Raw genomic sequence first — 12,500 nt, forward strand, 5'->3', positions numbered from 1 at the left:
ACACACACACACACACACACACACACACACACACACACACAGGCAGGAGAAAGGTAAGGTGAAGGAGGAAGAGCAGGAGGTGTTAGCATGTGATCAGGAAGCAGGAAGGAGTGAAGGAGAGGAGGAAACATTTCAGGAAGAGAACCAGCAGCTAACTAGACTGGTCAGACTGGGTCAGACTGGGTCAGACTGGGTCAGACTGGTCAGACTGGGTCAGACTGGGTCAGACTGGTCAGACTGGTCAGACTGGGTCAGACTGGGTCAGACTGGTCAGACTGGGTCAGACTGGGTCAGACTGGTCAGACTGATCAGACTGGGTCAGACTGGTTCTGGTTCCCTGTATGTCCCCGAGTTTCCGACCCGTTCCCATGGAGCGGACAGATTGCTAGTGAACTCTGAACCCGTGACGAGACATCTGCTGCCTGTCACCATGGAGCTAACCGTTCTCCAGATAGACGGGGAACAAAGTTCTACACAACACCAGAAATACCAGGTTCTACCATCCAACCAATTAAACGTCCAGTAAACCCCGCCCGCCCAGTGCTCTGTGACCTCTGACCTGCGGCTCTACGGAGCGGTGCATGGGCGGTGTCCGGGCCTGCTGGATCCCTCCGCTGCTGAAGGACTCGGATCGGGGCGGCAGGGCCGGGTCGGAGATCCGGTTGGAGACTTTATGCTGCAACGCAGGAGAATCCTGTCTGTTCATCTTATAATGCTCCTCCACCTGGCGAACAGCAGACCGCCGTCACTCAGCGTCAAGCCAACATGTCCGCCGCTCTCAGCTGGCGTTCGCTTCCTGGTTCACATGTTTACCTCTGGTTTTCTCAGCTAGTTTATGAGTTTATTCATATAAAAAGGTTAAAATATGAACATCTTTCACTTTCCAGGGGTAAAAAGTGAAGCAGGTTGGAGGCCAGATTGTTTTCCAGCATAAATAAATAAACTTTCTCCTAAACTGAGCTCAGGTTTTGAGGAAAGTTTCCCTCCCTGTGAGGCTGTGATGGGGATAGACCACTGAAAATAGCTGCAGATGCCCTACATCTGTCCAGCAGCGACCACTAGGGGGCGGGCCTGCAGATCTGCCCTACATGGGTTTTCACATGCTGTTGCCTCCATTTAGAGGGTTTTTCTCCCTGAGCTCCAAGAACCACAAACAGAACCTGAACAAACAGAACCTGAACAAACAGAACCTGAACAAACAGACAGAACCTGAACAAACAGACAGAACCTGAACAAACAGACAGAAGAACCCTGAAGGAGGAAACGTGAGATCAGCTGTAGACGTTAATTCCTGTTAGACATCAAAACAAACATCATGCAGTAAAACACATTAATCCCATTTTAGTGACATGAAGAATCCAGTCAGCAGAAAAAAGAAGGTTAGAAAGTTTGAGGAGGAAAGAAAATGTTTTCAGTCTTAATCTGGTGCTTTGAAGGCTGTTGGACCAATTTATAAACTAAGAAACATTTAGTTGGAGATGAGTCGCTGCAGTCACCCAAAGACTGAACAGACGCCATAATCTTCACCAAAACATCCTTAAAGGTGACCTATTATGCTTCCTAGAACCGGTTAGGATCGGTCTACAGACGATACAAAACATGTTCTGCACATTTTCCCCACAAAATGATTCTCACATCTGATCTCCTGTCAGAACAGCCGTTTACTGCTCTCTGCTGCTGGCCACGCCCCCAACTCAACGTTTACACTCACATGTTGGAATGGCTCCAAACAGAGGGGCAGTCATGCAAACACAACTTTGAACAGCAGAAATGGAGCCTCCTGCGCAACCATCAAGAATGCAGCAAGTGGTTTCTGAATGGTGAGTCAAGAACAAAACACTCTCCTTCTCCAGCAGCCATTGTACAGAGCAGACAGCAGTAAAACCAGCCGACCAATCAGAGGTCCACTGGGGTTGAAATCCAAATGAAAGAATAAAATGTTCAAATGTGCATTTTGCATAACAGGTCTCCTTTAAAACCACCCTGAACGAAGAGATTCCCGAAGCTCAGAGGTTTTGTTGAGGAAAAGCCGGACAGAGAATCCAGAAAGTTGGAACGTTTTTAAGGAACAAAAATCACCATGTGAGCCACGGCGGCCAGAGTTAGAGGATATGAGGAGACCTGGTTAGAGAAAGGAGGCGGTTAATGGGGTTAGGGTCCGATCGGGTCCGGTGGGGCCCGTCAGGACCAGCGGGCGGTTCTGTTCGGCTCCAGACTGACCCGGCGGGCGGGGCTCCGCCCCCTGGACTCCGGCTGCCTCACGGGGCTCCCGCCGGGACTCTGGCGCCGCACGGCCGGCTCCGGCAGGCAGGTGATCCGGATCCTGGGCAGGTTGAGGTTGTCCCGGGTCGGGCTGACGTGGGCCGGGTAGGACGGGGGGCGGGGCCTGGGCGGCCGGTAACCCGGCAGCAGCAGCAGGTTGTCCAGGTTGACGTCCCGCGTCTCCATGAAGGAGTGGTACTTCTTGGGCGGGACGCGGGGCGAGTTGCTCTGAGCGCGGCGCATCACCTGGAGGCAGCCAGTTTACAGGAAGGCACTGGGGTCAAAGGTCAGGGGTGATAGCGAAACCCACTGGTGAGGCGGAAACCAGGGTTTAACTGTTTTACCTGAAATTCATCCAAACATTTTCATAAAGCTTTTTTTTTTATTAAATCATGGAAACAATAAAAACTCTCCGATATGAAAGAGGTCAAAGTTCCTGAAACATTTTGGTTAAATTTACTTTTTAATTTCATCATCCTGCTTTAAAACCATTTATTACCTGAGTTGTTCAATATTTTCAACAGTCGTTTCAAAAATAATGATTTTTGAAACAGCTCAAAATGCTGTTTTCTTAGATTTGGTTAAAAAAATTTCTTAAGAAAATTCCTTCTTTCTGTCTTCTTCCTTCAAAGGAAAGAAGAAGATAAAAACAAAGATGGAAGTGAATCTTTCTTTCCTCTTTAGTGAATCAGGAATCAGTTAAAGTCTGTAAAACCAAACGGAACCGAATCTAAATAAAGTTTTGCTTTAAAGGCTCTTATTGATGCCTTTTATTGAGCCGTGGGCTCACCAATTCAAAATGCCACTTTTCAAATGTTTGATCTGCAAAGAAACGTGTTTATTGGTGGATTTTCCCACCATGCAGAGCGGAGCTCTTTCATCCATCTGTAAAGAGGAAAATCAAGGAATAAAAAAGCGTTTGGTTCTTTACAGTCACCGCCTGAAGGGAAGAAAATCACCCAAAACCTGGAGTCCAGTTTCCTCTGGATCTGTTCCTGTGGATTAAAAACACATGAAACGTTTCCAGCTCTTCCTGTTCTCGTTGTTTACTCAACAAGCTGCTGGAAAACAGAAACTGAATCACAGGAGGAAAGTCGTATCAGGAACATGAAGTTGTTCTTTAAGACATTAAATATTTAAAATATTTTTTTCTAAGCTGATCAAGTCATCTGCATGGAAATACAGTTTCACAGGACGCCCCTGTTTTCTGACCTGGCCTCATAGTGAAGGGCCCCGGGCCCCCATCGCCCCCCAGCAGCCCCCAGCTGCCTCCATCGCCCCCCAGCAGAACCCCAGCGCCCCCCCAGCTGCCTCCATCGCCCCCCAGCTGCCCCCATCACCCCCAGCAGCCTCCATCTGCCCCCAGCAGCCCCATCGTCCCCCATCTGCCCCTCAGGTTACTCTTTGGCCCAGGCGGGCTTGTCGTTGCTGCCCGGCGCCTGGTCCTTGTAGTGGTACAGCCTTCTTGTCCTGCGGCTCCTCCTGCTCGGCTCCTGCTGCTGCTGCTGCAGCGACACCAGGTAGGCGCGCTCCTGCTGCAGCTGCCGCTGCAGCCGCTCCGCCTGCCGCTGCTCCTCGATCTGCTTCCTCTTGTACTCCTGCAGAGGAAAGAGGCCACAGGAGGAGTTCAGGCTGAATGTTGTGCTCTTCAATATTATTTTATAAATCAAATCTAAACACTTTTAGCACATTACATCAATCAGTCCCTCCAGTTTATTTCCACAAATTCACAAAAACAATCAACAAATTTACACTTTTTTCTACATTTGTAGTAAATTTTCCATAAAGATGATCAAAAACATTCACAAAAACATGAGTTATGTGATGCTAACTCCTGCCTGCAGGTGGCAGTATTTGTTCCTTCCTCTCCACTGCTGCCTCAGCTTCACTCAACATCATGTTCATCATTAAACAAAAGATTAAATATTTCTAAAGTAGATGCATCTTGGAGGAACTGATGAGCTTGAAAAATTTAGCTTCATGTTTCACTGATATGAATTCACAGAAAATGCCCCAAAGTGCTTGTTTTTACAATATTTAGTCATTTTAAAATTATTTTTACATCATGCACATTTTAAAATTTAAGTAACATTTTTAATTAAGTCCAACTGTTCTGTTGAACAGTTTAGAAGAGCGCTCTGTTTATGAAATGAATTATGTATTTATTTGAAGTTATTCAGATATTATTGTCACCAAATCATAACAAGACGACAGAAGCTAATGAAAGGAAAGCTAACTGCTAGGCTCAGGTATTATTTACGTCTGGAATTAGCTTCATCTGCTGCAGAAATCTGATGCTCGTCCTCCTTAAATGACATAAAAATTGAATAAAATGCGACGGCTCAGAAAACATTCTGGATTTTGAGATTGAAATAATTGTAATTTGGCCAAATGTAGCCAAAGTGAAGCTTTCAGACCTTAGAATGTTTTACCAACTGTCAAACACGGTGGTGGCAGCAGAATGCTGAGGGGCTGTTTTACTTTAAAGTGAATGAGAATTACTTTGAATTTCTTTCAAAACCAAAAGTGGTCAAAACTCAGTTTGAATGGGCAAAGCAGGCGAACCTTTAACCTCTGGAATAATGACTCAGTCTTAATAAATATTAAACAATTTCTCTTACCAGTAAAATCAGTTTAGATTAACTTAACCAGTTCTACCAACCAGAGTGGTTAAATATCCAGTCAGAATAGAACCAGGAGTTTGTGACGGATACAAAATGTTTGTTTGTTCTGGAGATTCAAGGATCTGTTTGGATCCACTTCCTGTTTATTAAATATTTCAGTAATTAGTTATTATTAACTGAATCATATGTGACATTTTCACATTCATTTGTTAGAAAGAGTTGTGAAGAGTCCAGACCTGCAGAGCAGTCGTGTCCAAAGTGTGGGTCGGGGGCCATTTGTGGCCCTTGAAATGGTTTCATTCGGCCCACAAAAACAACTGATGACCCAAAACACTCAGGTTTTCTTTTTCATAAGGCAACAGGCCAAATCCGTGTTTATGTTTTGGATCTTTACTGATTTACAGATTTAATTAAATATCAGTTTATTGATGAGCAGGTAGAAGAAGTAAAACTTTAGCATTTTTATTTAATGAACTTGACCAGTTTTGGCCGCAGGGCACCAATCTGGACTCCCCAGCTCTGGATGTTCCTTCCTGAAGGTTACAGCACCAGAACTGAATATCAGAACCGGTCCTGGCGGGTCGGGCCTCAGAACCAGCCGTGTGTGTTTGCATGGCGTTACCAGCAGTAAGGCTTGCTCCTGCAGGAGCTGCTGCTGCAGGATCTCCAGCTGCCTCTGCTCCTCCTCCAGCTGTCTACGGATATACTCCTAGCCAATCAGAGCGTAGAGCACGCATAGGGCGCGGCCAATCAGAGAGCGACCAGGCGAGACAGAAGCCAATCAGAGCCCCAGGCAACCAGTGACATCAGCAGAGCAGGAAATAGTGGAGGGGAAAATAGAAAGAAAGAGGGCAGACAAAAGTAGATTCATAAAGGAGTGTTAAATTAGAGAGTTATTCAGAAACAGATGAAAAATAAAATGAGCAAAGCAGCAGGGGGCTATAATTAGCAGAACAGAGCAGCATGCTCATAATAAAACAGCCGAGCTGAAATCAGCTTTGGAGAAGAAGATGTTATTATCTGAAATAGTGAATGTTAATGACGCATAGCTGCAGAAAAGCTCCGTTCCTCTTCCGACTCTCAGCAGTCTGAATCTCACTGCTACCTCAGACTCGTTAATTAACAAATGGATTCAGCAGACAACATCTTCAATAACGATTTTCAGTATTTAGAATCAGGCCTGGTTATAACAGCCACTGTTGCATGTTGGGTTTATCACTTTGTGATCAAAACTGTCAGGAAAACATCCAACCTGTGTCACACAATGTCATTAAAATCAATGATGCTGGTTTTACTGTTCAAACATCAGTCCTTATTGCACAGCTAGCATGCTAACAATAACACAATCACTGGCATTTCACTGGGAAAGCATGCTAACAGTGATAGCTGAGTTCTAATGCTGCTAATAATATTCTAATGCTAATGCTAATATTACTTTTTCAATACCAACAGTAATATTAGCATCCTGCCATCCATATTAGCATGCTAATGCTATCAAAAAGACCCAACAATGGCCAGAGCACAATGACAACATTAGAATCCTAATGTTAACAGTAATTGCTAATAGTAAAAATGCTAATGCTGCTTTTAGCATCGTAGTACCAGAACCCTCATCGTTGTTATCTATTTGCTAATATGCTAATAATAACGCCATCACCACTATTCAAGGTGGCAATTATTTGAATCTTAATTAATACTAAAATTAATATTCTGATGCAAATGCTAATATTACAATGCTAATGCTACTGCCTGCTGCTATTGATTTACTAGTAATTTTAGGACTTTCTTCTGGTGACATTGTGTCATTATGTTTATATTATTATGACTTCATAATCTAGTTCCTTTAATTTAGGCTTTTATTTTTATAAGCATTGAAAATTGAGTCATTTAGATTCTGATGTAATTCTAGTTTTTGTGAGACTGCTAGTCAGTGAAAAATTAATTGATACTTCGTAGCTCTCAGAGGATAATAACCCTGACTTTGTATATTTTGGTGCTCAGGTTGATCAGCCAGGTGTGCTCCTACCTGCTCTCTCTCTGCGTGCCTCCTCTCCTCCTCCCGGCGGAGCTGCTCCATCTCCTCGTAGCGCCTCCTTTGGTCCCGCTCCTGCTGCTTCCTCAGCTCCCGCTCCCGGCGCTGCTGCTGTGGGTGGGAACGTTTTCACAGCACAGGGTCAGCTGAGTGTTTGTCTCTGAGGCTTTCTGATTCGCTGAGGCGCCAACAACACAGGTGTGTTTCCTCCAACATCGGAGGCAGCTTTCCACAAATTAAAATAGCAGCAGGCGACCAGTAATTGGGCTCATTTGTCTTGTGTTAGGATTATGAGTTTTTTATGTGGAGCATCTATTATTAGCCGGATTGTAAAAACGTGAAGCTACCTCCTCTAGCCGCCGCCGCTGCTCCTTCTGCTCCTCGATGCGTTTCTGCCTCTCAGCCAGTAGTTGGCGCTTGTGCTCCTCGTTCTGCTGCTGCTCCAGCTGCTGGCGCCGGATCAGCTCCGAGCGCTCCTTATTGGCCAGCTGGAGGCGCAGGAAGTCCCGCCTCAGAGTCGACTCTCCGGGAATGTTGATGATTGAGCTGAAACATTAAGAAATGAAAACACCCAAATTTACAAACAGAAAAATTGTCTGAATCCTGTAGTATTGTTAATTATGATAGTGCATGAATTTTACCACCTGATTTTTGCTGCATTAATTGCGTCTGAATCCGACATTCAAACCGACTGCTGGATTCAATCTGAGTTTAGTTTTCACTGTTTGGTATTTTTGTGTTTTCAGTTGATCCCTGAGTTTCACTTTTATCAGTTATTTAATCCAAAACTTACCAATTTTACTCATGATAATCAGCTCATAATACTTTATTGTAACACTTTATTTGAAGGGTTCTGCATTATCATAAAGTGTCATTTGGTAAATAATGAAACTTTTACTGCAAAGTTGAACTAAAAGTTGCAATAAAAGTTCTTTTAAAGTGTCAACTTGGATTTATTTGTCAAATAATGACACTTTATATGCAAAATTGAATTGAAGGAGAACATCAGTCTGCAGGTTCTTTCTGATTGTAAATAAGGTTTTTAATTTCACCTCATGTGTCTGGAGAGGGTCAAATAGCACTGGCCCTTTAAAGATGATTATTTACATTATTTACACACACTGCTATGTACAGTAAGTAATGCTAGCTAGGCTAACATTGCTAACATGTTAACGTTGTAATCCAGCCGCCCCGGTTTAATCCAGTTCTTGGCTGTAATCTGAGGTAGTGGAATGTTTTTCAGATCCAGATTTGTTCCTACCTGGGCTCTCCGATGTCCCGGTCTTCATCCTCTTCCTCGCTCCCGCTGTACTCATACTCCGTCTCATCTGTGGGGAAAACTGACATGTTAGCCTTGGAGCCGCTGCAGGGTCACGGCGGGTCGTAGCAGGTCGTAGCGGGTCGTAGCGGGTCGTAGCGGGTCGATCAGAACCTCACCTCTCTCTCCCCGCCTCTTCTTGGTCCGGTCGATGTGGTCCTTCAGCTGGATGCGGACCTGGCGCTCGTTGGGCAGGTCTCGGATGTAGGGGTGCTTCAGCAGCTGCTCGGTGCTCGGCCGCTGGCTGTGGCTCTTCACCAGGCAGCTCTCGATGAACGACTGGAACTTCTTGGACCTGCAGAACCGACCCGGTTCAGGATCCGGGAAGAACGTTCAAACTCTGAAACGCTTTAAAGACACTCACCACTTCTTTGACTTGAGCCTCGGCGCCGGGTTTCTGGGGATGAGGAAGAGCGCTCTCATGGGATGCATGTCGCACAGAGCTGAGGAGGGAAGGAGGCAAGGAGAGAGGAAAAAGGAAAGGAAACATAAAGTAAATATAGGAAAGTAAAGAGAAAAGATCAGATTTGATGAATGAAAAATCCAAAGTGAAAATGTAAAATGAGTGATTTTATTATTATTGTTTCTGGAGACAAACTGTGCAGCTCGTCAGTGTAATCTCACTTACGTGGAGCTCCCTCTGCCATCTCTATGGCGGTGATGCCGAGCGACCACAGATCACTCTGCAGAGAGACAAACACATCCTCACAGCGTGTCACCCACTCAACACCTCCAGCCTCCGAGAGACGGCTGCACGGGTCGCTGTTCTCGTCAAGCGGTAAAAATACAGACAGAGACGAAGCCCATCTGCCCAGTTCTGCCTCCGTTTCAACACAATCACATTTCCTGAGTTTAGCTTCCTGGGAGACAAACTTTCCTGACGCGTTGAAAACCTGGAGGGTCGCAGCTGATGGCGGAGAAGCTCATCCTGCAGCAACTCGATCCAGAGCTCGTCCTGTCCGCACTGCGGCACACTGGCAACCAGCAACTGGCAACCAGCTACTGGCAACCAGCAACTGGCAACCAGCTACTGGCAACCAGCAACTGGCAACCAGCTACTGGCAACCAGCAACTATAAGCTGGCAACCAGCAACTGGCAACCAGGTACCAGCTACTAGCTACTAGCAACAAGCTACTAGCTATCAGCAACCATCAAACTGGTGCAAAACTGCCTGTTTCCTGTTTCTGTCTGTTCAGGGTTTTTAATCCAGGAATCCAAAAACCAACAGATGTGACATTTTTCTGAAGGTCACTTTGTGATCCTTCTTCACAGCTACAAGGACTCTGATTACGTGACTGACGAGGTGTTGGATTTTATTGGCTGGAAGCAAGAAAGTAAAGAGAAAATCCAATATTTTTAGTTTACATTCTAGTTTACACTGAAGTCCAACCGTCTCGTCTATTAAAGGTCCGGAGACGACAGAGTTACTGAAGGTTCTCATCAGGATCAGAGCCCTGAAAACACAGCCTGAAAAAGGTCTGAGGTTTTTCATATATCAATCAATCAATCAATCAAATTTAAAGTGTGTCGCACATTTCAAAGAGCTTTACATCATAAACACAAAAACACAAAGTCTTGAAACGTCGAATCAACAATCAAAACATGACATGAAGTCAAGTTCCATCATTAAATTTGTAATTGATTATGTTTCAAATAAAACTCTAACCAGGAGGTTTTCAGGTGAGATTTAAAGGCGCTCAGTGTTTCGGCTGTTTTACAGTTTTTTGGAAGTTTGTTCCAGATTTGTGGTGCATAGAAGCTGCATCCTCACAGAGTGTGAGGTCCAGACGAGACGCAGGGCCCTCAAACGATTTAAGGGTCAATGAGCCATTTGACGACCTCTTATGGTTCTGCAAAGGTTTGACATCCAACAAAGGATCAAGTTCAGTTTTAAAGTGTCTTTGAACAGTTAGAGGGTCTTTAAGTTTAAGAAGCTCCAATGAACGTAGATCTCAAAGGTCTGAGGCTCGTTCATGGTTTGAGGAGCCATCGAACCTCAAACAGGTTTTTATTTATTTATTATTTGCAACCCTCCAGATGTTAGATCCAGATATTAGATCCAGATGTTGGATCCAAATGTTGGATCCAAATGTTAGACCCAGATATTAGATCCAGATGTTAGACCCAGATATTAGAGCTAGATGTTGGATCCAGATGTTAGATCCAGATGTTAGACCCAGATATTAGAGCTAGATGTTGGATCCAGATGTTAGATCCAGATGTTAGATCCAGATATTAGATCCAGATGTTAGATCCAGATATTAGATCCAGATGTTGATCCAAATGTTGGATCCAGATATTAGAGCTAGATGTTGGATCCAGATGTTGTATCCAGATGTTGGATCCAGATGTTAGATCCAGATATTAGATCCAGATATTAGATCCAGATGTTGGATCCAGATATTAGATCCAGATGTTAGACCCAGATATTAGAGCTAGATGTTGGATCCAGATGTTGGATCCAGATGTTAGATCCAGATGTTAGATCCAGATATTAGAGCTAGATGTTGGATCCAGCTGTTAGACCCAGATATTAGAGCTAGATGTTGGATCCAGATGTTAGATCCAGATGTTGGATCCAAATGTTGGATCCAGATATTAGATCCAGATGTTAGACCCAGATATTAGATCCAGATGTTAGATCCAGATGTTGGATCCAAATGTTGGATCCAGATATTAGAGCTAGATGTTGGATCCAGATGTTGGATCCAGATGTTAGACCCAGATATTAGATCCAGATGTTGGATCCAGATATCAGATCCAGATGTTAGATCCAAATGTTGGATCCAGATGTTGGATCCAGATGTTGGATCCAGATATTAGATCCAGATTTTTTTGATCCAGATATCAGATCCAGATGTTAGATCCAGATATTAGATCCAGATGTTGGATCCAGATGTTAGATCCAGATGTTAGACCCAGATATTAGATCCAGATGTTGGATCCAGATATTAGATCCAGATGTTAGACCCAGATATTAGATCCAGATTTTTTTGATCCAGATATTAGATCCAGATGTTAGACCCAGATATTAGAGCTAGATGTTGGATCCAGATGTTAGATCCAGATGTTGGATCCAGACCTCACGCACCAACAAACGCCTACCTTGAAGTCGTAGGTGGCGTCTGGGTTCTCATCGCAGGCGATGACCTCCGGCGCCATCCAGTACGGCGTCCCGATGAACGTGTTCCTTCGCCCCACCGTCCGGTCCAGCTGGGCGCTCACACCAAAGTCCACTGTGGAAACACAGAGAGTCCTGAAGGAGGCGCAGACCAGGGCGCCGCCGTCCCACCCTGCAGCCGTGGTTCAGCTTCTCACCCAGCTTAACCTCTGCGTTTTCCGTCAGCAGCACGTTCTGCCCCTTTATGTCTCTGTGGATGACTTTGTGCTGGTGGAGGTGGGTTAATCCCTGGAGAAAGATGCAGAGTAAACGCCGTTATTCTTTGCTGACAGCTAGAGAAAACCTGGCGCTGCTCAGGGAACCAGGTTAGGGTTCCTGGAGTTTCTGTTTCACCCTGAGGATCTCTCTGCAGATGTAGGCGATCCACTCCTCCTTCAGGGAGTTCCCTTTGGTGTTCTTGATCAGGTCCGTCACCGATCCGGCGCCACAGAACTCCATCACCAGCTGCCAGGGCAACGAAAACAGCTCACACACTGCAGACCAAATCTAAAACAATCCGTAACATTTAACTCCTACCCAGAGCTGGTCGTCCATTCCTGGAGGGTTCTTCTTGATGAAGGCGCCATAATATGTCGCAATGTTCCTGTGGTGACTGTACTTCTTCAGCATGTTAATCTCAGCTTTAATCTCCTCTTCCTCATCCTGGAGAATGAAAACAAGCACATGGAGAGATTCAGTTCAAGCGTTTTTAAAGCTCTAACTTGTCCAGAGCGCTGAGCATGCTGGGCGTGTGACACGTACTCCGGTGACGTCCATGACCTTGATGGCAGCGAGCTGGCCCGTTTTGACATGGCGACCCTGAAATAAACACAGACAGAGGATGAAAACGGGGACAAAGTTAATTAAACATTCAGTTATTTTAAATATTTTTGCACACATGAAAGCAGGAAGCGAGTACATGAGGTTGATTCACAGCGCTAAGACCCACCTCTTGACTGATTGGATGGTTTTGGTTGATTTTTCTAGACAACAATAAAAACTCACTGAGGAGGTTCAGGAGATCTCATAACAAATTGTTACAAAATGATGGCAGTTTGATCAAATATGTATAAATAATTCAGTTTAAAAAAGTTTGATTCTGC

At 44.8% G+C, this 12,500-nt stretch overlaps 1 pseudogene; it reads right to left on the bottom strand.

Annotated features, from left to right (window-relative positions):
- The window catches only part of LOC129378896 (traf2 and NCK-interacting protein kinase-like), a 45,617-nt pseudogene that overhangs the window by 15,867 nt on the left and 17,250 nt on the right, over nucleotides 1-12,500 (bottom strand).

The sequence above is a fragment of the Poeciliopsis prolifica genome, unplaced genomic scaffold (genome assembly GCF_027474105.1).
Source record: "Poeciliopsis prolifica strain line A6 unplaced genomic scaffold, Auburn_PproV2 SCAFFOLD054, whole genome shotgun sequence".
Lineage (NCBI taxonomy): Eukaryota > Metazoa > Chordata > Actinopteri > Cyprinodontiformes > Poeciliidae > Poeciliopsis > Poeciliopsis prolifica.